Source organism: Lissotriton helveticus, chromosome 9 (genome assembly GCF_964261635.1).
Source record: "Lissotriton helveticus chromosome 9, aLisHel1.1, whole genome shotgun sequence".
NCBI classification, from domain to species: Eukaryota; Metazoa; Chordata; class Amphibia; order Caudata; family Salamandridae; genus Lissotriton; species Lissotriton helveticus.
This window is the reverse complement of record NC_136070.1, coordinates 982,984,871-983,007,924: the sequence shown is the minus strand read 5'-3', so window position 1 is coordinate 983,007,924 and position 23,054 is coordinate 982,984,871. Positions and strand designations below refer to the sequence as shown.

At 45.2% G+C, this 23,054-nt stretch overlaps 1 long non-coding RNA gene across 1 annotated transcript in view; it reads right to left on the bottom strand.

Annotated features, from left to right (window-relative positions):
• LOC144783104 (uncharacterized) overlaps positions 1-22,187 on the bottom strand; it is a 51,885-nt gene extending 29,698 nt beyond the window's left edge. Inside the window, exons 1-2 of the long non-coding RNA XR_013601403.1 lie at positions 22,068-22,187; positions 21,878-21,946 (exon numbers count right to left, since the gene is read on the bottom strand). This is a non-coding gene — a long non-coding RNA (uncharacterized LOC144783104). The remainder of the gene's footprint in view (positions 1-21,877; positions 21,947-22,067) is intronic.
• Positions 22,188-23,054: the final 867 nt, after the last annotated feature.

Below are 23,054 nucleotides of genomic sequence, written 5' to 3'. Positions count from 1 at the left end.
ACAATGTCTAATGGTGAAACAGAAAACTTATCCTATGGAAAACGACTTTGGCTCTAATACAAATGAATAGTACTGTTTTATGCATCAGAGAAAAGACAAAGACATATTTAAAATTATATACACATTCTCTGATAGCCGGAGGTAGTGGCCTTGTAAAGATATAATTGAGCTCCTTTCTTCTGGAACATGAGGAGCATAAAGAGAAATACGTTTTAAAGATACAAACAAAAATAGGATCCTAAAACCAGTGTTTAATTTGAGGCAGTGTTTGCCAGTTGTGGCCATCAGCACTTATTTTTTGGGGACCAGAACTTATTTTTCCACATCAGATATTTTCCTAGAGGGTGAAAGGGAAACACACACAAATCGGAAAGACGGAGAAGACAAAGATGGAAAAACCCTCACAAAGGGAGAAAGCAGGAACATGCAAGAATGAAATAAAGGCACAGAAGTGAATTGAAGAGGCACAAAGTGGATTTAGATGTGCATGGGTGCCGACGTTTAATTGTACTGTGCCGTGAACCTCTGAGGTGAAGTTTCAGACACTGGCACTCAGGCGCGGCTGGCACAGGTAAGAGTGATGGGATGGAGAGGCGGGGTGGGGGTGACAGAGGTCGACAGACGATGGGATAGGTAAAATTAAATAAAGAAAGAAAGAAAACCATTTACCTTGCGGTCGCTGAAGTTTTATTTCTTTTTTTATTCGATTCGGTCGACTCCAGCTGCACCCCGCACTGCCCCTGCCCCGCCCCACTTCTCTAACCAGTGACGGCCGCGCCTGCCGGCACTCTTTCTTTAACAAACTAAGCAATGAGTAATAAAGCGATGGAGTCGTTTGATTAAAAAAACATGGTTTATTTTAGTGTCAATAAAAAGACCCACTGATGCGGAGAAAAAACATGTCCAGCCACCATTGAAAGACAAAGAGTACCCATAGACACAATGCCTAAAAATACTTGACTTAAGTGTTTTTTTCAAAATGCTGAAGGAAACAAGAAGTCATGTTCTTTTTAAAATGTACAAAGTACAACAAACTAAAGTGAATTTGAGACCTAATCAGGTCAACTTCTAAAGCTTTGCAATTTTGTATGTAGTTCTATTATATTATTTATGTCTTGTTAAGCAAACTCTATTTGTTAATTTTAAAATCACTTTGAGAAGGTCTTGAGACCCTCACGGGTATGTAGTGCACTTTATAAATGTCATGATTGATTGATTGACTGAAGGATACTTCGTGAAGAGACCTTATGGAGAAAACCACAAGAACTTTGTAAATGAATCCTCAACTGCTACAACGTTGTAACTACTATTACTGGCCTTCTGTGCTTACAAATGCACCATTTGCTGCAACATTTATACTAAACCTATGTGGCCACGGCCTGTCAGGTACCTGATTCACTCCACCTTGACTACAAAAGCGTTTTACATCATTTGAATTCCCTCTCCCACTCCTTCCATGTTGGCCACATGGGTCACTGCCGTCCAAGATGTTCCAGAACTACAATGGGACGGCGGGCATGGCATAACTACAGAGTAATGCTGCGAGTAATGGGCATGGAATAGCTTGAGCTGCAGGAATGAAAGGGATACTAATATGGGAAATAATTTTCTGGATTATTTTTGGAGCACTAACATATTTTCTGTAAACTGAATGGCCATGAAAGTGTGTGGGATGAATAGAAGGAAAGAAGTTATGTTTTTGGGACTATGGGTACGTCAGACAGGAACAGCATGAAAATGAGGCCAAGAGGAGGAGACAAGCTGACAAGAACAGTTCATGCCCAGCACCCTCTCAATAGCCTTTCAGTTCTTTTCCACCCACCGTGGCCATCATACCAGAGTTAAAATTATTTAAATACAAGTCAAGTCAAGTCAAGTCAAGAAAGCTTTATCCGATTTTAGTTTAAAATCATAAAAGCATACAGATGAAAAAATACATTGCATTATAAAAGGAAACGTGCATACATGAACCACAAATTGATTTTAAGTTACACAATTAAAAGGTTAAAAGGACTTTAGCCCTCCCTTTGAGCATAACAATCTTTGGTAATAACGTACTTTAAACATCATTAGTGGTAACAGTTTTCTAAAAAAATTGATAGTTACGGTACATAAAACTGTTGTACGACGGTTTAAGGCGGTTAAAAACCACAGGAAAACTACCGCCGTTAATTAAATGACTTCCTCTACCCACTAGGTTGTTGTCCATACCCTGGGGTCTGGGGGAAAGCATGTAGGACGTATTTGGGTAGAAGTCATGTAGGTTCCAGGTGCAAATAAGTCCATCACCTTTTTGAGGTAGCCAAGTTTGCATATATGGCACGATGTGTCTGCTCCTAAATCGTATCAGGATCAGATCGCCCGAGATGTCTTTTTTGAGGGGACCAAGCCAGCCCACCCTCCGGACGCTTATTATTCTACCATCAAGGTGATGGGGCAGAGGTCTGTTTTTAGCTAACCAGAACTTGACCTTATTCATCAGCTCATATTGTCTCTCAGCTTTACCTTGTGTTAGTTCAGGGACTCCCGAGAGAACAGTTACAAAAGGGGCTGCTTCTGGTGGTAAATGTATGTGGGTGGTGCGCTCAGGTTTGGGAGGAATGTGACGGGCTGTCGTTGGGTTGGGGGGGACTTTGGGAATGATTGGAGGCATGGAGGTGGGGACTGATAATTGGGTAAGCACCGCTTCATGAGATGTAATCAGTTTGGGCGGATTTAAAGAAGGAGTTGTCGGAGGGCAGTAAGGTATTACAGCATGTGTGGAAGATTTCAGGTGAGATTTGATTGAATTCTCCAACCCCGTCAGCCTATCCCCCAACATGGTAATTTTGTCAATCAAAGGATGTAGTAGAGATTTGATCAGATGTTCGATCATGGGGAGTAAGGCCTGCCGGGATGATGGTAATAAGTCGTCCAAATTTTCGACAATTGCCTGGGTAAAAGGAGACTTGATTACGGGTGGGACTTAAAGATGGTTTATCTAATTTTTGAGTTTTGGCTGAGCTCCCATTTTGATCGTCCCCATCGTGTTTCCTTTTGACAGGGGTAGCCCTGGGAGGTGTAGCGCTATGGGTGATAACTTTATATGTTTCAGGAAAGGGATCCAGCTCCCTTGGACAAAGTGGTAGGTTGCTGCTTTTTAACGTGGGGGAAGACTCTGCTGGAGCATACTTTGCCTTACACAGGCTATGTAATTCTTCCAACCAAGAGAAACTAGATGGTAGATGTTGGATTGGATCTTCACAGGGTGAACTAATCGTAGAATGGCAAGGTGCATTTTTACCCACATCTCTAAACAAGGGAAACCGTTGGCTAGTTGTGTACACAGGGGTTATATCAAACTTAACCTCTGCTTGGGGCTTAGACATGGCTTGGTTGGGGAATTTCCAAACAAGGGGTATACCTTCGATTTTTGAGCCAAAGGGGGGTGGCCCGTCCCGTCCTCCTCAGTCCTCCGAGGGCCACAGAGGGCCCACCCTTTGCCCGGCGCACTCCCGCGTGCTCCCGCGTTGCGGGGATTATGGGCGGGTTATAACGCGCCTAGGCTGGAGGCGTGTCAGTCAGCCAGGTGAGCGGGGACACAGGGAATCCTGGTGATTGTAGTTCCCAAGTGCCTAGTATCAGAGCACTAGAGCGGCAGAGTTCAACAAAGTTCGTAGCTCTCCCTCAGCCCCTGGAAGTCCCGTGGCAGCAGAGATAACAAAGGCAGGCTTTCAAATTGTCCCAGTGAAAGATCAACACCAGCCCCAAACGGCGCTGCGGCACCCCAATACAAGTCAAAAAGGGACTAGAGTAGAGCCTAAGAAGCGGAAGCACACAAAGTTTAAAATATAACCTTTCTGTCCATAATTCTTTATTCGTAAAGTGCTATATTCTGTTTTAAGAACAATATCCGGCATCTCAGTTTGCACTCCAGGATAAGGACAGCTTCCCATTTCAATTAGTGCTTATGGGGATCGAGCAGCTTCCAATCAACTCCATGTTTTATGTGTTTAGGTATTTAATTCCAGCTAAAATGGCTTCTTACTATGGTTTCAGAATACAGAGAGGCACTATTTGCATTAAAAAAATTAAACCATATGAAGGGAATCGTATCTGCCCGGTGGTGTAGAAATGGTGTTGAGGACTCTTATGCAAGCAACAGGACTGGAACCCCTTTACTCCCAAGTCGGTTTTAAAACAGCCATAATTAGGGTGGAGTGAGAATCCTACTGCACTTAGGGAAGGCCAGATGAACTAAGGTTCCTGTTTGCATTTCTTAAATAGTCGCTATTTAAGAAATGCAAACAGGAACCTTAGGGGCACATGCATCAAAATTCGGTAAAGCGATTCCTTATTAGCGAAAAATAAGGAATCGCAAATAAGGAATCGGTTATCAGGATGCATGTACAGATTCGGTAATTTCTAGCGAATCGCTACAAATCGCTAAAAAAGACCGAATACACGATTGGGATTCGCAAAAAACAAATGAGCTAATAGCGAAATCGGTAATAGCGATTTTGCTAAAAATGGGTTGCTCCAGAAGCAGGCTGATGACATCACAACCAGGAAGTCATCCAGCCCATGCTTCATTCAGTGCCCTGAGGAGCTCAGAGGAGGAGGCAGAGGACTGAAGCTGACCTGAGAGACTTCACCCTCATAATCCAGCTACACTACACCTAGCCAGGATGGACAACAATGCTGAAAAGACAACTGCCACTCCCAGGAAAAGGAAGAGAAAGTTCTCAGAGAGGGAACTGGAACACCTGATAGAGGGAGTGAGAAGCAGCCATGACAAACTGTTTGGCAAGTTGTCCCTGAAGGTGCCAGAAGCTGAGAAGCGCAAAATATGGCTACTCATTAAGGAGAAGGTAAATGCTGTGGGAGTCACACACCGCAGCATTGACGAGCTGAAGAAAGGTGGTACGACCTCAGGAAACGTGCCAAAGAGGGCATAGCAGAAAGGGTGAAAGTAGCAGCTGGCACAGGAGGGGACCATCCAAACTACCCGCCAACACAGCCCTGGAGGACCTCGTTGAGGGGACGATTGAGGCAGTCGTGGGAGTCACCCAAATGGACACTTCCGGTGCAGCAACCATACAACAAGGTAAGATGCATGCCTGCGCTAATACGCTGCGTATTGTATACCCATGCACATCCCCCAGGCAAATCACAGTGTGCAGGAAGAAGTCCATTACACATATACCCTCACATACGAATAGCATCATGGGAGTTGTAGTCATGTTAGCCAAGTGTGCATGGATAATCACCAATGCGCAAGAAAAGGTACCAGCAGTACATGTCCGACAGTGTGTTTAAATCTGTGATTTAATATGTGAGAAATAGGCTAAATGATAAACAGATAGAAGAACAAACTAAAATAACAATGCACTGTTTTACACACAGATGCATCTCTGGTGGACTCAGATGACAGTGAGCGCCTCATCATTTCAGAGACACCAGCAGAGACGGATGGAGAGACTCCGCTGGACCTTCAATCCACACCACCACCACCAAAAAGCAGTGACCATGTACCCGCACTGCAGGAAATGGAAACTGAGCCAACCCCAGCACCCACAACAGTCCCCAGCCAGACACGTGTTCCTTCACCAGCTCCAACACCAGCATGTGACCGAGTCAGACAGCGGTGCAGTCCAGGAGCAGATTGCGGCAGAATCAGGACACGCTCCGAATGTCTATGCCGGGGTTGAGTCGCAGATGCTACGTGTTCAGCGCCTGCAGGGGAGACATATGGGCACAATCAACCTGCAGATCTCCAAGGTGGCCAAAAACATGAGCACGATGTCAGACTGTGTGCGTGCCCTAACAACAGTTGTTGCAGAGGGGAATCAGGAAATAAACAAGAGCCTACAGGAGCTCACCCGTGCCATCATAGCAGAACAACGCACTAAGTGCAGGAGGCATCGGCAGAGCTTGCTTCCTCTTTCTGCAAATACTAGGGCCATCACCAAGCTCTAAAACAGCACTGCTGTCTTGTCACGCTGCTCCGCGTCACTGCAGATTGACCTAGGACATTACTGCAGGGATGTTGCTAAGGCCTTAGGCCAAGTGACCACTGCTGTGGAACATCTACAGTCTGGGACAGTGAGTGCCAGCAACTTGGAAGGGGAGGTGGGTAGTGAGGAGGCATCAAGCATGAGTAGCATGTCCGTGCTGGAGACCACTAGCAGGAGGCACAGTTTGCACAGCTCAACAGCCACAAGCACACATCAGGGTGATGTCAAGGAGCCATGCGACAGGAGGCTGGGGGTACGTGGCAAGAGGCGCTAAACATGCATTTCTGCCTCTCTGTCCATGGTGGTGTAACCATGTTCCACTTTAATATTGTGATTGCAATCCCCGTGCTGTAAAGGATTATATTTCATTTCATCAACCAATGCAATCACCGTCATGTTTCCTAAACATGAATATTTACTTTGACCTGTGCTCATGTGAATAAAACATTTGCATTCAAAGATATTTTGTGATGGCTCATTCTTACCAGGCTCAGAAGTGATGTTGTGTGATATATGTCCGGTAACTAGACATAATATCGAATCCAAAAAATAGAACAGCCATAATATCGAAGTCAAAATATAGAATGGACAAAATATCGAATGGACAGAATCAATGTTCCCTCTAATTATTTTCCTCTGTGTGCGGCAGTGTAGGATCTCTGTGTGCTGCAGCCATGGCAATGTGCGCCAGGAACCAGACCGTGCATGTGTGCAGCGCCAAATATCCCTCCAATCTTTTGATTAAAAATCTGAAAAGATGGTGCATTTCCACATATACAGTGCCACGTTAAACTATACTGTGTTCTGTGGTTAGGTTTACCGTAATTATTAGCTGACACAATAGCAATTACAAGTTCAAAGCACTTAAAAAGTATTGTAAAGTTGTGTAAACTAATTACATCGGTGGTACTCTTAGTACGGCCAGCGGGCCGCCAGCAACCCAGCAGGCCTCCATCGGCGGCCCACGGATCTTTCCTTGTCATTTCTAGGCAAAGTGGAGAAGCATGGGCTGTAAGAAGGAGTGAAAAAAACAACAAAGCCTCATTAACAAGTAAATGACCTGTGAAGTACTCAGGTGCGGTGCGCGCCCGGGAAGTTGTCTCAGCCCGGGCTGCCACAAACGTATGGGTAAGTGGGGTGGAGGCTGGGCTTAAGCCCTTTGATCCCAATGGGCTTTGCGCGCCTGGATGTAAGCACATTCAGAATTTGGACAATTGCGCCTAGAGACAGAGACAGATAGGGACAGATACAGACAGATAGGGAAAGAGACAGAGACAGAAAGGGACAGAAACAGTTAGGGACAGAGACAGAGACAGAGACAGATAGGGACAGAGACAGACAGATAGAGACAGAGAGGTAGAGAGAGAGAGGAAGGTAGAGGGAGGGAGGGAAGTGGAGGGAGGGAGAAGGGGGTAGAGGGTGGGAGAGGGAGGTAAAGGAGATAGAGAGAGAGGGAGGTAGAGGGAGAGGGGGTAGATGGAGAGGGAGGTAGAGGTAGAGGGAGATAGAGAGGGAGAGGGAGGGGCAGAAGGATTGGCAGAGGGATGGAGGTAGAGGTAGAGGGAGGTAGAGAGGGAGAGGGAGGGACAGAGGGACGGAGAGGGAGGGACAGAGAGGGAGAGGGAGGGACAGAGAGGTAGAGGGAGAGGGAGGTAGAGGTAGAGGGAGAGGGAGGGACAGAGAGGGAGAGGGAAGAACAGAGAGGGAGGGACAGAGAGGTAGAGGGAGGGACAGCGAGATAGAGGGAGGGAAAGGGAGGGAGAGGGAGAGGGAGGTAGAGGGAGAGGGAGCTAGCGGAAGAGGAAGCTAGAGGGAGAGGGAGGTAGAGGAAGAGGGAGCTAGAGGGAGGGACAGAGAGGGAGAGGTAGGGGAAGGTAGAAGGAGAGGGAGGTAGAGAAGGGAGAGGGAGGGACAGAGAGGGAGAGGGAGGATAGGGAGGGAGAGAGAGGTAGATAGAGACAGAGAGGGAGGTAGAGGGAGAGGGAGGGAAAGGGAGAGGGAGGGAGGGACAGAGCGGGGGAGGTAGGTAGAGACAGAGAAGGAAGTAGAGGGAGAGGGAGGGAAAGGGAGAGCGAGAGGGAGGGACAGAGTGCGAGAGGTACGTAGAGACAGAAAGGGAGGGAGAGTGAGGGAAAGGGACAGGGAGGGAGAGGGAGCTAGAGGGAGAGGGAGGGACAGAGAGGTGGAGGGAGGGAAAGGGAGAGGGAGGGAGGGAGGGACAGAGAGGTAGAGGGAGAGGGAGGGAGAGGTTGGGACAGAGAGGTAGAGGTAGAGGGAGGGAGAGGAAGGGAGAGGGAGGGAAAGGGAAAGGGAAAGGGAGAGGGAGGGACAGAGAGGTAGGTAGAGACAGAGCTGGAGGGAGGGAGAGGGAGCTAGAGGGAGAGAGAGGGACAGAGAGGTAGAGGGAGGGAGAGGTAGAGGGAGGTAGAAGGAGAGGGAGGTAGAGGAGGGAAAGTGAGAGGGAAGTAGAGGGAGGTAGAGGAAGGTAGAGGTAGAGGGAGGGAGGGAGGTAGAGGTAGGGGGGTAGAGGTAGAGGTAGAGGGAGGGAGAGGGAGGGACAGAGAGGGAGTGGGAGGTAGAGGGAGAGGGAGTAGAGAGAGGGACAGAGCAGGAAATGGAGGGAGGGAGAAGGAGATTGAGGGAGAGAGAGGTAGAGTATTTGCTACTTCTGTGAACATTGTGGACAATGTGCAGCCTTTAATTTTAAACTTTTGTGTGTTCTAGGAGTGAAGTTGAATGTTTTCAGATATGTTTTTGTCCTACCCTAACAAGGGTGTAAACGTTGATTTAGGTGTTTCACTTGTAGTAAGGTCAAAATGTCCGGTCTTAATTTCGGAGGTCGGTTGTGGGGTTGAACATTAGTGTCAAACAGCCTGGGCATTGTTTTTAGGTCGACACTATACTTCCTAAATTACATTCCACATCACTATATACCACTTCATAACACACCATACCACTCAACTCAGCGCCACTCCATAACAATACACTCTACTCCACGTTAGAAGGCTTCACTCCACGCCACTTTGCACCAGTAATTTTTAGCCATACTAAATAGCAGCCACACTGCTGTACAACATGGCTAAGACATATTGGCAAAGCTGTAGGCGAGATATATTGGCTATGCCAGTGCTTGTTGTTTATACTTAAGCATACATTATAGGATCTCCTTCATATTTTGTCATATTTTGTCACTTTTGAGGTCAACACCTGCTGGGTAACTGGAGTTTTAAATGAATCACTGCACGAACGAATGGACCATCTCAATCTCCTTGCCCACTCCGTCTTGTTTATTGCTCTCTATCAAGGGTAGACCTATATTAGAAGCAGAGTTGACTGATCTTTTTCCGCAAAGTAACTACAGGTTAAAGGCATTCAATGCTCTATTCTTTCAATCTCCATTCTTTTTCGTTAGTATACTGCTGATTTTCTTTGTGTTGTCTGGTACATCGTTTTCAGATTCCTGGGTATGTTGTGGTAAATATATCATTTCTGAATGGCCTTCAAGACGATGTGGTTCATTAAAAAAAATGATGTCCATTCAATGCCAATAGGATCTTGTTTTTTCCCATTAAACATTTAATCAATATGTTTTGCTTTCAACTTAAGGTCAGTTCAAGATCTAAAGAAATCTGGCCTTGGTTTAAGTTTCATCTTCTTCCCAAGTCGAATTGAAAAGTGTCTCATCACTTCATCTTTGCAGTGTTTCATTGTCATCTTGTGTCAACAGAAGCAGTATTGGTCCAGACGATTTTGACTCCCATGTTTTTTCTGTTTTTGACATTGCCAGTTTATAGTTTTTTCAAGAAAGTCGGTATTGTTTTTTGAGCAGATACTGACCAAGTGCATTTGTAACAAATAATATTGTCATTATCATGAGGGAGGCACTGATTGCTGACATCATGCAAGCCTAACTTAGGTAACATCATTAACACAGTAGGCAGACAGAAAATGAAACATCCTGAAAAGACAGACACTAAACATTACTCTGTTTTCTTGCAGCTCGTTGGAAAAAATTGTCGGTGAGCCTCTCGGGGCCCAGGCGTTTGTGTGCAGTGCACCACTTAATTTATTAAGAACCTTATTGTCCTTAATTCTCCCTGGAGCGTGCCCCCCCCCCCCCCAGCAACACAACACGGGGGCTGCGGGGGTCTGTGTTACGCCCATGGTGCTCTGTCTGTTTCGAAGCAGAGAGCAGGGAATCCATGTGTGTCAGGAAAAGGCAGGCTGAACGTGATTGGTTGCGGATTTCGACTATGCAGATTTTTAAAGCAGTGAGTTACCCAGTTACTGAGAATGCTTTATTGCAAAGAATGTGTCTGCCTGTGCATCTTTGGATTGATATTTTGTGGTATTATACAGCCATATGTTTTTGTTAGAGTTGGTGATGCCGAACCTTTGCTTACTGTATGTAAGAATGGTTTTTACTTTTTCTGTCCGTGTGAGCTGCAGTCGAGTGAGTGTCAGAGATCGTTTCCTAAGTTCTGAACTGAGGAAATGAGTTTCTAAAGTATGTGGTCTTCGCAAACCGCGAGGAAGAGTTGTAACGTTTCATTGACTGTTTAAATCCCGCAGCTGTGGACTCTAAGAATCGTCGGCGCGAACGGTGTCGCGGGAGTGCACGCTAAATGTAGCACACTGCACGCTTAGGGTGACTTCTGTGAGGGCGCACGCAGCTTATTGGGAACAGTGGACAGAATATAGTGGTGAAAAATATTGAATTGTAGGTAAGTAATATAATAGTCAAAGTATATAATATAGGTATTAAAATATATCGGATTTGTAATAATATCAAGTTTTTTAAACTGTTTTGTATGTTAGTATATGTGTGAAAAGTGTCTATTATTTTTGTAATTTATTTTAAGTAATGAATTTTATGTAATTTAATTTTTGCGTAATTTAATTCTGTAGCGGGTTGTGGGTTTATAGGGCAATAGGGTGGGAAGTAATTTAATTATATTATATTAAATATAAATTTTTAGAAATTACTTATTATTTTTAATTTAATTTTGCGTTTTAGTTCTGTAGTGGGTTTATAGGGGAATAGGGTGGAAAGTAATTTAATTGTAATTAATTAAATATTTTTATTTATTTATTGGTATTCATTTTGAATTAATTGTTAATTTATTTTTAATAGGTAATTAATTTTTATTAATTGATTAATTGATAATTTTATTAATTTATTTTCGTAGCGCGTTGTGGTTTTATAGGGGAATAGGGTGGGAAGTAATTTAATTGTAATTAAGTAAATACTTTTTATTTATTTATTGGTATTGATTTTTAATTTATTGTTAATTAATTGTTAATTGGTAATTCATTTCTATTAATTGATAATTCATTTGTATTAATTCATTCATTGATATTTACGATAATTGTATTAATTTATTTTCTTTAGCGGATTGTGGGTTTATAGGAGAATGGGGGGGGGGAGTAATTTAATTGTAACTAATTACATATTAAAAATAATTTTTGCGTATTGATAATTAATTTACTGTTAATTAAATATTAATTGGCATACATTTTTATTATTAATTATGTTTTGTTATTGAAAATGAATTAGTTGTTAATTAATTATGAATAGGTCATTAATTTTAAGAACTAATATTTATCTGTATTTCTAATTGATTAATTATTACATAATATTAAATTGGTAATTAATTTTAATTACTTTTTGATTGGTATTGATATTTAATTTATTTTTATTAATATATTAAATCATTACTTTCCCTACTGTTAAACTCACAAGAGTGGGAATAGTAATTTTCACCCCTAGGCTATCCAACGCTTTCCCTACTGTTGCACTCTCTGGAGTGGGAATAGTAATTTTTACCCCTACGCTATCCAACGCTTTCCCTACTGTTGCACTCTCTGGAGTGGGAATATTAATTTTTACCCCTACGCTATCCAACGCTTTCCCCTATTGTTGCACTCTTTGGAGTGTGAATAGTAATTTTTACCCCTACGCAATCCAACGCTTTCCCTACTGTTGCACTCTCTGGAGTGCGAATAGTAATTTTTACCCCTACGCTATCCAACGCTTTCCCTACTTTTGCACTCTCTGGAGTGGGAATAGTAATTTTTACCCTCCCGCTATCCAACGCTTTCCCTACTGTTGCACTCTCTGGAGTGGGAATAGTAATTTCTACCCTCCCACTATCCAACGCTTTCCCTACTGTTGCACTCACTGGAGTGGGAATAGTAATTTTTACCCCTACACTATCCAACGCTTTCCCTACTTTTTCCCTCACTGGAGTGGGAATAGTAATTTTTATCCCTGCGCTATCCAACACTTTCCCTACTGTTGCACTCACTGGAGTGGGAGTAGTAATTGTTATCCCTACGCTATCCAACGCTTTCCCTACTGTTGCACTCACTGGAGTGGTAATAGTAAATTTTATCCTCCCACTATCCTACGGTAAAAATATTGTATATTTTTTATTAATATCACTTTAATATATATATATATATATATGTATTAAAAAATAAAATTATATGTTTTTTTATAACTTACATTAATTATTTATTTAATAATTTTAAGGTTATTTAAGTATTTTTAAGTATGTTTTATTTAATTGTATTTATTATTTCATTAATTTTAAATTACTCAAAAGATATTTTAAAAAATGCGATATTTTGACTAACTATATTTTTTACAACAATATTTTTTATTCGTTATTTTTGTACTTACCTGTTTGTAGATAGGAATTCGATATTTTTGCATTCTATATTTTGTCATCGATATTTTGGTAATTCTATATTTTTGTATTCGATATTATGTCAGTGATCCGTATGTCCGCCTCCCCTAACCTTCAGCTGTGTTTGGCACGTGCGATTGTGAGTGTTGTGCGGGTGGTTGGTCATCCCGATCGTTGTCATTTCCGTCCATCTCAATGGGTATCCCCTTCTGGTTGCAATGTTGTGAAGCATGGCACATACTGCTAAAATATTGCAGCAGGTCTCGGGGTTGTATTGCAATACACCACCAGTCTTATGTAGGATCCGGAAGCAGCTTTTCAGGATCCCGAATGTTCTCTCGACCACATTTCTCATGCTAATATGTGCCGCGTTGTAGTGCTGTTCCTGTGGTGTTGCTGGGTTGAGGTAGGGGGTCAGGATATATTCCCGCAAGGCGTATGCCCTGTCACCTACAGGGTGGGAAGCAAAGGGTTAGCCGCAAGAATGCAATTACATATGGGATAATGATGTAACAAATAGGTATATGTATGTACCAAGTAGGTGTCCCTCTCCAAATTCACCGTTGAGCAGACACCTGTGGATACCACTGTGCCGGAATATATATGAGTTATGTGTGCTCCCTGGAAATTGTGCCACTCTGTCCGTAATTATGTGCTTGTCATTGCACACGACCTGGCCATTGATCGAGTGATAAGACTTCCTGTTACGGAAGATGTACTCGTTGGCTGAGGGGGGACAGATGAAGACATGCGTGCAGTCAATGCATCCCATGACATGGGGGAATTGGGCCATCTAGTAGAACTCCAGTTTGGCCTGTTTCAACTGCTGTGGGGTTGTGGGGAAGATGATGTGGTATGTGTTATTGTCAGCATTGCATCAATGAATTTATGGAAGAAGCATAAAAGTGCAGTTTGTGAGACGCCTCCGGCTACCGCTACGACCCCCTGGAAACTTCTGGACGCCAGTAGGTGCAAGCTGCATAGGACCTGGACGTGCGCAGGAATAGCATTTGTCCTATGGGTCTGGTGCTGCAGTAGTTGTTTCAGGTCAGCAATTAGGCGCTTTATCATGGCACGATTCAGACGGTACTTGTCATATATTTCCTAGTCATTTTGGCCCAGCAATGTAATGTGCACTCTGAATACCCTCTCCTGCATCCTCCTCCTGCGCTGTGCTTCTGCATTTATTCTCATCCTCCTTAGAAGCACATAGAGGGCTGCCATTTTAAACAAGCATTTGCAATGCAATTGGTCTCGCATTAGGAAACTTTGAGCTATTAGTCTTGTAAATGGCAATTTTTAGGTTTCGTAACCTGGCGAGGGGCGAAGCCCCTCCCAGATCGAAATCTGTTGTTTTCAATAGTGAGGTTAGGACAGCCTCTGTTTCCAATTGGCTAGCTCCATAAATGGAGGCTAGCCATTGGGAGACAGAGGCTGTCAATCGCGCTTTCTCACGAAAACGCGATTCGGGGGCGTTTCTGGTGCTTTTTTTAAGCCCCGCCCCTTTGTCCCGGGCCGCGCTGCGATTGGCTGCCGGCCCGGGACACCCCCGTGACGTCATTCCCGGGCCGCGCTGTGATTGGCTGCCGGCCGGGAAACCCCCGTGACGTCAGCCAATCACAGCGCGGCCCGGGACCTGACTTATTATTTACTTTTAGTAACTGCTAATGATAATGTGTGTTTCATGCTATTAAGGCTTTATGTGTATTTATTTTTTAAAGGCTTATCCCGTGAGGCGATTGCAAGTGAATATGTGGCTGTATCTCAGCCGAAGCACGAAAGAGACACCGAGGATTGGTGTAGACAATTAAGCGGAAGCTGACAGCGGGGTGACTCGAAAACAGCAGCTTCGCAGGGATCAATTAAGTGCCTGTGGGCCGCATCGACCCTGTAGATGAGCCTCCCGGTCCCCTCTGAAGACCCCCGCGTTCCGGTCCCCCGCTCGCTCCCGGAGTCTCGTCTAACCCCCCCACCCACCCCTCCCTCCCCTTCTGCCGCAGCTCTCCTCCGTCTCGCTCTGCCGCTCCCCGGGGCCCCCACCCCTCCCTCCCTCTCCAGCTGCCTCGGCTTGTTCCTGAAAGGAAGCGATTGGAAATGTCTGAATGATAAATCTGTAACCGTGACGTCGGGAAGCCACGATTTCCTGATAAAAATGCGCCGAGCTTGAAGTAGTGAGACGTGTAGCTTTCTTATTACATTGTGAAGAACTAGCAGCACCCCGGCGTGTGTGCAGGGGCGTAACACAGGGCCCCGCAGGCCCCGCGGTGCGGGGGGGCCACGCGCTCCAGGGGGCCCCTCACTCAGCGGAGCCTTCATGAACGCCCGGCTACCCTCCCCATTAATTAAATGGTGCGCGCAGCCGCGCACTCCACGTCCAGGCGGCCTCTTCATTAATTGAATTGCTGGCGCAGGGGAGTAACACAGGCCCCCCTCCTTTCTCCGTGGTGGGGCCCCCCGGCCCCGCTCTTCAGGGCAGGGGCCCCCTCACTCATCTGAGGCAGCCTTCATGAAAGGCGAGGTCAGCCACCTCGCCATCAATTCAATGGTGCACGCAGCGCCGGGCTCTTAATTAATTATATGGTTGGCGCGCACACCCGGGCCCCTCTGAGGCCGTTTATGATGAAATGGTGCATGCGCGGAAGAGCCCACAGTTGTTTCCGGCCGCGTTTGCGCCGTCTTCTTCAGGGTGAGGCATAGGGTAGCAGTTAGGGTAGGGCTGATGACCTGTGACCAGACCACGCGTGACAGTGACTTTTGGTACCCATCACATGACACAGCCAGAAACAGGCCACTGCTGCTAACTTGCTCGCCTGCTTGGCCCGCCGGCTATCTGCCTGGTTCATCCTCCCCCTGCTGGTTCTCCCTTCTCAATCTGCTAGAGGGGGAGATCCGGCGTCACTGGCAGCTGAAAATGTGGAAACCTTTCCCCTCTTTAATATCTGGAGCGAGGCCCTGCTGGTTGCAGTCTGTTGGGGACTCCGTACACTACAGGTGTGGCCGGTGTGAACAGAGAGGTGAGGGGGCATGGGTTCAGATTCCGCTGTGCTGGCCTTGGCAGAGAGCAGGGAGGGGAGCGGCGGTTTTGTTGTGGGCAGAGTGTGTCTCTTATTTGTTTGGAGCTTGGTTTCGGTTTTATTGCTGGTTTTGGGAAAATTTTACGTAATGACAGTTGTTTTGCCGAGGCAGCAAGTGGCGCTATGGTGTACTTTTTGGGGATGTTTACATGGCACCACCATATTACAGTTCTAATTAATCTCCTACTATGTTGTGAATTGTTTAATTATCTTCTTTCGTGCTTTATTTGAAAAACACACGCACCTCTATAACATATTGCTGGTAATTACAATATTAGTCATGTTAAATGTTTAATTGCCAGAACTTTGCTTGCCCATACATATAGCTGCACTGTACAACTGCATATGCCCAGATACTTTGAGCTGCTCAATTGTTAGGACTTTTTGGAAGCTGTTTGTTCTCAGTATGATTGCATTCCATTGGCTCTTTCAGACCTTTCAGGGGTCTCACGAGGCGTGTATTCAGTGGCACAAAACCAGTGGCAGCAATAAAGCTTTCTCACACCCCTCTGCTTAACTAAACCTGAGGCCTGGCTACAGCTTCACACAGCCTCCAGACAGCCCCCCCAAATAAGGACACTAGTTAAGTGACCTTCAATTTCTGGGGCTTTGACGCAGTTTGAAGGTTTGTTTAGAGTTTCTCGTTGCACAAATTAGTGTAATTTCTGCTATTTATATTTTCCCCCATCTTCAATGCTTCATTTTACTTGCAAGAAAGTGTCACTCATAATCGTTCAATGTCACTCATAATTACACTGAAATTATGAAAATGTCACACATAGGCAATCTGAAACCTTGGCAGCTATGTATTTTATTTCGGCGCAGCCGGGCCAGCCGACACGAGGGCACTGGGTGAGGGAGAGGGCCCTGCTGCATCATGCAGTCAGGAGAAGGCGGTCCGGTGAGAGGGTGGTCCTCACCGGTGAAGATTCACGCCGGCTCAGTAAGCCTGGGGGAAGAAGAAGAACAGCACAAACCGAGAGGATTGTGGTTTGGGCTTTCAGGAACTGTGCTTCAAGGGATTCTGGGAGGAGAGACGATACGTAAGTGATCAGGTAACAGGAAAGTGGTGCATTTTCCAGTAAGGGCACATCAGTGCCACACACGGTGAAATGCTGGTGCTGTATTTGTAGAAACAGTTGCAGAATTGTTATCTTCACCAGTAGTGAGGGCTGTGTCTGGTAGAACCAGCGGTATGTAACTGTGCAGCTGCTGCATTGGAGTTTCACGAACTTTCGCCCACATCGATGTCTGCTGTTGACATTATGTCACTGTCTGTGTCGCACCTGAGCTTTACTTGACCATTATAGTGGTTCTTCTGGTGATTACCCGTCCCAGACTGGGTTGCTTTTGATTGCAAGCTGACGCCTACTGAGATTCTCAGCAGATGGCGCATGGAGTATACAGCCTTATTTCCAGGTAGGGGTGCGTTGTACGCATCTTGTGAACATGCACTTATCTGAAGGTGGGCATTATGTATCCATAGGTGGCGCGTGTGCACACATCACTCCTTTGGAAGTGAGCAGCTGAGCTCGGCACACATTGCCTCTGTATACATATTTTTTTCAGATAGACACCTTGTGTATAGTGAACGTTCCTCTGTTTATGGACACTTTGTGTCCGCAGCACCTTCTGTAAAGGTAAAGTGGGGCGCATCCTCTTGCTAACAAGCTCCCTGGGACCTTTTGTTATTCATAGGTGGGCACACATTTCCAGATGGGAACCTTTGACATTTCAGTCATCTGCACGTAAGCATATTGCGTACGCAGCGCTTATTCACAGGTGTCCCTCCATCTGTGCACAGCGCCCCTCTACAGCCAGGGCACCTCTAGTACAGAAGGTGCATCCTATGTACACCGCAGCTCCCCGTAGAATAGAACCTGCACCAAAAGGGCTTTAAAAAGATAGGGAACTGTACAGAGTTCTTCACTTACTCTGAAAACCTTTCCAAGGAGAAGGAGGGCCAAATATGAAGGATGGGCTCTCGGGGTGCCAGGGAAGGGTGAATAGAGAGTGAGAGGGGGTGAACACAATGAAGTGATGGCAGCTACAATTAGACGATCAGCAATGGGGCTTCCCACCCTTGGTGGCACCTACACAGACTGGAAGCAGGGTGGCAGCAAACGAGAGGCAGACTGACCATTGCCCAAGAGGAGGCGATATCCCCATACCGCCTCCTCTTGGACAATGGTCAGTCTGCACATGAAGGTCGTCCAGACTGGGATAGTACAGGAGGAGGGAGATTCAGTCCGAGATTTGGAAGTGTGACAGGTGACAGGTGGGGTCTAGGCCATGCATGCAGGATGGCAATCCATGCTGGTGTGAGTGCAGGCAGGGTTAGTGCATAGTGATGGCACACCAGAAGCTGCCGGCAGTAAGTTTCGAAATGTACAAATGTAAAAAGTAGAAATCTTATGTTCCTACAGTTTGGGCTTAGTCCTGCCTCTGTCTTTCATTGGCTAGCTCCATAAATGGAGGCTAGCCATTGGAAGACAGAGGCGTCCGTCATTCACCGAGGCGATTCGTGGGCGTTCCGGCAATGTTTTTCTCATCCTGCCTCTTTTCTGACGTCATGTGGCGGTGGGCGTGTATTTTTTTTTTTTTGTCCCGTGATGTTTTCGTTATTTTGTAAAAGCCTTTGGCCGAAGTGGTTGTCTCATGTTGTCTTTGGTCGTCTTTTTTAGCAAGATAAAGGTGAGTGCAGCGCTTCTGTAATTCCGTGTTTTGAATGTTTACTTTTGCACAGAATGCTCCTAACACGTAATGCCCGGTGTTGTGAATGTGTGCTCGTGTTTGGCTTGTGGCTTCAGTCGTCTTTTTTAGCTCGATAAAGGTGAGTGCAGCGCTTCTGAATGCCTCGTGTCCAAAGGCGAAACCGTTGCATTGTAAATGCTTGTTTTATTTATGTGTTGTTTTTGAAAATAGCTAAATAAATATCTTTGTCATTTACAATGCCAATAGTTATAACGTTCGCAAATGTGACACCTATAGCATTTGTATTGCAACATGTTTTGTATTTACGTGACTTAGATGTATTGATATTACAAATAACAATGGCTTTTAATTTTTTTAAATAAATAATACTTAAATAAAAGTGATTGTAATTTATAATGGCAATAGCTTAAACTTTTGTAAATAATTTTTGTCAAGCTTATGTCAAGTGTATTTTATTGTGACGAAAATCCAAGAACAGAAGTGAAATATTAACATCTTTTTGTGACATTTGTAATAAAGCTTGAAACGTTGAGAGAACATATTTGAACCAGTGATGCTGTGGTGGTGCTGAGTGATGCTGTGGTTGCACTGAGTGTAATGTAATGTAATGTAATGTAATGTAAGCACACATTTTTATAGCGCAACTATCGCTCCGGGGAGCATCTTGGCGCTCCACGCCCAACCCTGATGAAAAATGAGTTGGTAGACAGAAGGCAGTAACACACTGTACAATTATTACACCAATGCTCTGCAGGCTATGTCTGAGAGCGAGAAGATCCATGTTTTCAATGATTTTCTGAAGTCAGTCTCCTTGACTATACAACGGAGCTGTGCTGGCAGTTTATTCCAGGCTTTTGATCCTAGCACAAAGAGAGACTTCCCTCCCTTAGTGGCTAATCTAAATCTAGGAACAACTAAAAGGTTTTGATTGGCAGACCTCAAACAGCGTGTTGGCATATAGCGTTGAAATCCCCTCAAAAGATATCTAGGGCCTTGAGACTGAAAGGCTCTAAAGGCGATCACAAGAATCTTAAAAAGTACCCGCTTATGAATGGGCAGCCAATGTAGAGTTTTTAGTGCCGCCGAAGCAGATGATCTTTTCGGCCAGCGTAAAACCAGACAAGCTGCAGCATGTTGAACCATCTGCAGTCTATGCAGCACCGCTTTATTGGTGCCTGCATAAAGACTGTTGCAGTAGTCCAATCTAGATGTTATAAGGGCCACTGCAACAGTCTTCCTGGCCGCCAGAGGCAGCAAGTCAAAAAACATCTGCAGTGATCTGATAATCTGAAAACACGAGCCCGCCACAACTACTGCCTGCGGTTTAAAAGAAAGTTGGGCATCAAATTTGACTCCAAGATTTCGTGCAGAAGCAATAGTGTTAGGGGGGGCTTCAGCACGCTCAGGCCACCATTGTGAGGGGGGAAACGTATTTAGAGGGCCAAAGGATATTATTTCTGTCTTCCCCGAGTTACATCTGAGGTGAGTGATGCTGTGGTTGCACTGAGTGATGCTGTGGTTGTGCTGAGTGATGCTGTGGTTGCGCTGAGTGATGCTGTGGTTGTGCTGAATGATGCTGTGGTTGCGCTGAGTGGTGCTGTGGTGGTGCTGAGTGATGCTGTGGTGGTGCTGAGTGATGCTGTGGTGGTGCTGAGTGGTGCTGTGGTGGCGCTGAGTGATGCTGTGGTTGTGCTGAGTGATGCTGTGGTTGCGCTGAGTGGTACTGTGGTGGTGCTGAGTGGTGCTGTGGTGGTGCTGAGTGATGCTGTGGTGATGCTGAGTGATGCTGTGGTGGTGCTGAGTGGTGCTATGGTGGTGCTGGGTGGTGCTGTGGTGGTGCTGTGGTGGTGCTGAGTGATGCTGTGGTGGTGCTGAGTGGTGCTGTGGTGGTGTTGAGTGGTGCTGTGGTGCTGCTGTATGATGCTGTGGTGGTGCTGAGTGATAATGTGGTAGTGCTGAGTGATAATGTGGTGGTGCTGAGTGATAATGTGGTGGTGCTGAGTGGTGCTGTGGTGGCGCTGCTGAGTGATTTGGTGGTGCTGAGTGGTGCTGTGGTGGTGGTGCTGAGTAGTGCTGTGGTGGTGCTGAGTGATAATGTGGTGGTGCTGAGTGGTGCTGTGGTGGTGCTGAGTGATAATGTGGTGGTGCTGAGTGATAATGTGGTGGTGCTGAGTGATGATGTGGTGATGCAGAGGGCAGAAAGGCACAGAAAACGAGTCTAACAGAGGGCAGAAGGGCAGAAAAACAAGGGAAAAACAAGTCTAACAGAGGGCAAAGGGCACAAAAAACGAGTCTAACAGGGGGCAGAAAGGCACAAAAACCGAGTCTAACATAGGGCACAAAGGCACAAAAAACAAGTCTAACAGAGGGCATAAGGGCAGAAAAAAAAGGGGAAAACGAGTCTAACAGAGGGCAGAAAGGCACAAAAAACAAGTCTAACAGAGGGCAGAATGTGGTATGGTGGTGCACACACAATATATTATCAACATTATTAAACCATACTGACTGTCTCATGCACTCATAACACATTGTGCTGGAAACCTTAACACTATGCCATGTAGCGGTGGTAGCGTAGTAAAAACTGGAGGGGGCCTGGTCTGAGTGCCTAATAAGCTAAGCTGTACTGTAACCACTCAGTAAACTGGTGTCTCACAGTATAGAGCGGAGAAGCCAGGAATATTAAATGGATGCCAGCATAACAGGGGGGTAGAGTAAAAATTAGAGCTACCTGAAAAGCGAATGGAAAGCCTTCTGAGCAGCCTAATAAAAGAACAAAGTGACAAGGGATGTAATCTAGTGAATGGCTCCTGGGTGAAGTGATATAGTCACAGACAGAGAAACCGAGTAAGGAATCTTACCGTCTATCTGGTAATATTTAAAACCGGAACAGCTGTGTAGGATAATAAAAGGACTGGTACTCAAAAGTGCAGGGGCATATACTTCTGAAACGGCCGAAGCTATGTGTGAAAATAACGCTCTATGATTGATTTATTAAATACCAAAGAGAAGCGTAGTGCGGATGTTACCGGAATGGACGTGATCCTGTGACCACAGAATTTCTATACAGGGGGGTTGCGCGGCGGGTATGCCTGTGACGCAATACATGGAGATGTTTGAGGCAATCTATAAGTAAATAACACCCACAAGTTATAAAATTAATAATAAATGCTACTCTGTGGTGAGGAGTAGCAAAAAAGACGTAAACGAAAAAGAAAACACACCAACAGAACTCACCGCCACCGGTGGTATAATCAAAATGACTGTATCAAAATGAACGGTGTAGTATTCAAAGGATGGGTAGGATATTAGGGTAACCTGAAACAAAACATGCTCAGCAGTAAAAGGTGCATTAAATTGCGACTGCAAAACGGCTGATGACTAACATCAGTGCGGATCTTACCGGACTGGCGGAGATCCAGCATGGAAGGTGCCTGTGTAGAAAATGAGAAACGGCGGTGCCGTGAAGTACCTAGGAAATATGTAAAAACGGGGATTAAAAGGCAACGTAACTAATGCTAGCAAAAGGTTGTCTTGCAAAGCGAACTCAGGGCAGCGTGTGGATACCCATGAAAAGGTGTAAAGGATCTTACCAGATTTACGGCGAAAAGACTGCAAACTCCCAATGGACGGTTAACAGGCGGGTGCGCCCTTGACCATGACCTGCAAGAAAGAGCTCAAGGGCTCACAATCTAACGCTCTAAACAAGCAGGTTTCTGAGTGAAATAAGGGCGGGCGAGAGCAGCCGGCGCACCGCTGAGCGAAATAAGGAATGGTTTGCATTTCCTAAATTGCGATTTCCTATCAGGAAATCACAATTTAAGAAATGCAAAGCCACGGCTGCCTCTGAACTTAAGGCGCCCCTGGAGGCACCCTGAATTTCCTGTTGCACATGTAAGTGCACATATGTCCGAGCTTCATGTCGCAAGAAAAAAAATATTTTTTTTATTTTGCTCATGATTACCATCGACTTGAAGCTGATGAAAATTGCATTTCCTAAATGCCCAATTCGCATTTAGGAAATGCTTTCTAAATTTGCTTTAGGAATTGCAAATAGGTAATCCCTATTTGCGATTCCTAATTCATGGTTGCAATTTGCCAGTTCACCAGTATAAAAATCATACATTGAGACAGGTTTTGGCCCTTTGTACATCTGAAAAGGCCATTTAGCATTCCTTAATGGCCCGAAATAGCTATTCCACCTGGTAAGAAATGCTAACTGGCTTCATACATCTGGGCCATGGTGCCCTAATGACAGATAAACTTCGTCTGCATATGGGTCTCCCCATCCTCCCTGCTTTTCTCTTTCCTACTTATCTCCATCCTGCTTGCTTCTCATCCTGTTCCCATTCAGTCGTTGTCCTCCCTAGCCCCTTCCAGTCTCTCTCTGCGCCCACCTCTAATTCTTTGTCTTCTTTTTATCATTCTCACTTATTCTCCCTTTTATCCTTTGCCTCTTCCCTCTCTCTCTAGTTCTTTCACACTATCCTCTCTCTTCCATCTACTCCCTATCCTTTCTCCCAAATCTGTGTTTAATCTCTTTGGACCTCTAACTCAATCAACACTATATATTTTGTTTT